Source organism: Kryptolebias marmoratus, linkage group LG10 (assembly GCF_001649575.2).
Source record: "Kryptolebias marmoratus isolate JLee-2015 linkage group LG10, ASM164957v2, whole genome shotgun sequence".
NCBI lineage: Eukaryota > Metazoa > Chordata > Actinopteri > Cyprinodontiformes > Rivulidae > Kryptolebias > Kryptolebias marmoratus.
This window is the reverse complement of record NC_051439.1, coordinates 195990-200565: the sequence shown is the minus strand read 5'-3', so window position 1 is coordinate 200565 and position 4576 is coordinate 195990.

Genomic DNA, 4576 nt, shown 5'->3' with positions numbered 1-4576 from the left:
TCAGGCTGTCATACACTTTGTTTTAAACATGTGTATGATGATCTGACAGGTTAGCTGCTAAATCAGGCTGTCATACACTTTGTTTTAAATATGTGTATGACAGCCTGACTTACCAGTTAAGCTGTCAGATCATAACACACTCTGTTTTAAACCCCTGCATCCAGCTTTCGCAGACAAAGACTCATGTTTCCCTTTTCATTGTATAATATACTTTATTGATACATTCATCTGCTTCCCAAGAGTTTCTGTATGTGGGTCCAAGGTTTACCAAAAGACATAACAAAATCAACACCAGATCAACTGTATTGGGTCAATTCAACTGACACTTTTTGCAGTGGAACACGTCAACAGTGTTTGTGGCACATTCTTTATGTGTCCATCTTGGACAGATGTCACACTGTATCTGTGAGGTGGACAGAAACAAAAACAGTCATGAGTAAGTATAATGCCTTGTAAGTATGAAATTCTATAGCTGCTTTTTTACCATATCAATGACGTCCTGGTTAACATCATACTGCAGCATGTTGCAGTAGACACAATAGTCTTCCACCTTGTCTGGAAAACAAAGATAATTGTGCATTTATTGTCTGCTTTACTGTTTAAATGTTTTATATTTTGCTTTTATCTTTGCTTAGATAAAATAAATTGATTCAATTGCAATTTGGTATTTTCACCTTGGTGTGGCAACAGTGTGGTCGCGATGTCAAGTCTAGCCTGCAACATGTCATCAGGTCCGGTGTTGACTGACTGCAGGCTTCCCACCTTAAAATATTTTTCTGCAAACTATAAAAATTGTGAATTTAAGTTTAAAATCGTATTGATTTGGAAAGATTGTGTTGTTGTTCACTTGTACCTTCAAAATCAAAACGCCGCAACTGCTGGATTCCTGTTGAAGTCTATGCGGCAGACTGCTGATACTCCAGTTACTCTGGCTGACATCTTTAGCTTTCAGGAAATTTCTGTGCATTTGCAGAAATACTTACAAATGACAATAAAACCACAATAGATACTGCTAAAGGACTGACTGATAATGACATGATTAAATCACTTCCAGTTACAGAGAAGCCTTCTTCCATAATTTTTCTCATGGCCCATGGGGTCTATCACAATGATGTTTGTAAGATCCATCCTGACAATCTGTTGGATTTTTTGGGAAATACTACATCAGATGTTATATACACACGCACCCACACACCTTTCTATCTATCTATCTATCTATCTATCTATCTATCTATCTATCTATCTATCTATCTATATATATATATATATATATATATATATATATATATATATGCACAGAAATTTAGATTGCACCAGGAGACATCCTGGGAGAGGGAGACACCCGAGATACATTTATGTATGCATAAAAATAGCTGCATTCTGTCAGTTTCCCTGTTCCTGCAACAGCCACAGTGTTTTTCCAGTCTCATGCCACACCCCTGTTTCCATGCCACCATAATCATTCTCATCTGCTTCACCTGCAGCAGTCTGTACTTAAGTCCACAGCCTTCAGCCACAATTTGCCAGATTATTGAACAGTCTCGACTTAGTAAATGTCCAGCAATCTTTCAAAGCTTATGCCTGTCTTCTTGTTAACAAACCCTTGCCTGGACCTTGACCTACGACTTTTGCCTGCTCCGTGCCTGGATCCTCATCGGACTCAGTCTACCGGTTACCGACTACGCTTTCCCTCTCTGGATCTCGTCTCTTGGTTAGTGCTTTTTTGGATCTGTTTTCGGACATCTGATTCCCTGGTTTTGACCCCTCGCCCGCATCTGGACTTACCAACTAGCGCTCACCCCTCTCTCACAGAAACAGACTTTCAACCCAGTAGCATCTCGTTAGCCTTACCTGCTGCGGGTCTCCCTCTGTGTCTCTCTGGGGGTCTACTCCTAGGACGTAGCAGTTCCGCTGGCGCTAACTTCAAAATAAACAGCTTAAAACTTTGCCGTTGTTTGTCTGATCCGAGTCCCGTTTCACCGAGTCTTGTCACATTCATTTAGTTTTGGAAAGACAGTGAACATACCACTAAAAGCCAGTGACCTCCCACATTTACAGGGCACATCCAAATGGAGGCATTAGGTAACACCATCTTTTGAAATGACAGAAAACACCCTTAATCTTTCTCCATTTTCTCTAAGTTAGGAAGATATCATACCGAGTAATTACCTTTTGAACAGCCTGGTACTGCCCAAGATGGAATATAGATGATGCAATGACTGCATCCATTCTGTGTACAAGTATCTGAATACCTTACCTTACCATACCTTGCTCTTCTCAAGAAGAAGATATAGATATGCATCTATGACCTGTTTAAAGAAAACGGCTTTAAATGATTTTCAAGATGGATTGCATTAGAAATATACTGACTTTCGAGAACATGTAGTCTTACTTCATCTGACAACCAGCCACGTCCACAGAGTCTTCTAAAAGATGTGTCATACAACTTATATGGGCCAACAAGGGCTTCAATTTGCCCTGAGTCTTTTAAGGACCACAGTTGAAGTACTGCATAAAAAAAAACAAAAAAAAAAACAATGTTAATAATTTAAAAGCTTACAGATCTGAAACAAACGACAGCATTTCATTTGAACAATGAGAACAAATGCAGACAAGACAAGGAACAGGTCATTGAACAAACATGCAAAAAACTGACCAACCGGTCAGAACCCATCACCAACTTGTCAGGAAAGTAATTTCGTTTTGCAGGACTACCACATCTTGCTGCTGAATAGTACTCTGTGACATCCTAGGAGAAGGCAAGGGAGACATCTTGGGAGGGGGTGAGGAAGACAATGTGGGAGGGGGTGAGGAAGACATTTTGGGAGGGGGTGAGGGAGACAGCTGGTTCACCTTAGCAGGGTCCTGACCCTCCGTCCTTGTCTGTGTTTGTGTTGTTTCCACTTTGCCCACATACCTTATTACTGACACTCTGTCTTGTACCTTCTCACTTAAGGCAAAACCCTCACGTACCTTGTCTCCCTCATTGCCTCTTTTGTACGGCTTTATGTGAGTGACACTGTATTTTGTTTTTAGGAATTTTCCTTTCATTGTTTTTAACACAGTTGTGTTCCCCAAAAATTCATGTATGACATAAGGACCAGAAAAGTCAGTCTCCATCCTTGCTCCTTTCCTACATCTCTTTCTGTTGTTGTATAGCAGAACTTCATCCCCTTCTCTGAATTGAAAATCTTTGTATTTTTTGTTTGCCTTGTTTGCAAACGCTTCCCTCATTTTTTTCTGTGCAAGTTCCACATTCTCTTGTACCTTCATGTTTCTATCTGTCTTGATTTTCTCTCTCTCTTTTACAAATGCATTGTATTCTGTTGGTAGAATAGCTGAAGCAAGCTATATTGGAAGAACAGAGACAAAATTGCATTCAAAACATTGCTGACAAAAGTTTACTTGAGATCATAGCTAGATCCGACGATATGAAATGGGCCTTACAACCATTCTTTGTTGCGTACATTGTATGATCACACAATAATATGCCACACTTATGACAGGCAGAATCTTACCGGCATTTCCACAGGAACTTCTGAGGGGAACTTAGCCTCTCTTCCATACATCAGATTGAAGGGTGAGAATTTTAAGGTTGCATGGATTTTTGACCTCAGTGAATACAAAATGGCATGAAGATATTGGTCCCAGTCATCTTGCCTGTCATTGATGAGTTTTCTTAGGGCCCTAGAAAGAACAGTCAGTTTAACATGTTTCCATAAGGAATACTTTAATTATATGTAAGAGAGGCCAAACTTCACACAGCTCATGTTATAATAAATTCAAAAAAGTTAAAAAACAAAAACAACTGGACTTCTATTCTGTAGTTGAGGATGTTTTGCTTCTCATCTGAGGAGCTTTCTCAATTCAGAAATAAAGAATAGCTTGCAAATTGTTCTCACTCTCCAAACAATAGAGGCTCATTAGGGTCCTTGTTTGTCTGACTCACTGATGGGCCACTCTTGTCACATGAGTGCAGGTGTTAATTGGAGTGAAACTTTTTTGAATTTACCATGGCCTGGATGACTGAGAATCTACACCAGCTCATGTTATAATGGTAGCTGTTGAAAAATGTTTTAAAAAAACATGATGATGTTGTAATTTATTTCTCACCGTTTAATGTTGTCATTGGTTTTTTCATCCAAACCATTTGTTTGGGGATGATATGCTGCAGTGACACTCCTCTCTATTAAAAAGAAGTTCACAGAGTCTGCTGTTGATCTAAAAGAACAATGAAGCACATTGTGATTACTTTTGTTACCTTTGAAGCTTCACAGAACTATAAGCTTTTTACATGTGGCTTACTTGATTCACAAACTCTCTGCCCTGGTCTGTGAGAATACGATCAGGACAGCTGTGGCCCTGGCCTCTACCTCGAGGATACGAGCCACGTCCGGACGCCTCTTCTTTTTTTTTTAAATAACCAATTCAAAGATTTTTCCTGTAGCAGTTTTTGTGGGAAGCTATAAGTGCTTAGTTATAAAATATTGTAGAAATTACAAAGCTTTGAAGGTCATAAGTGTAACTCGTGCTATTATACCATACAAAATTTATGGTTACATATTTACTGCAGCTG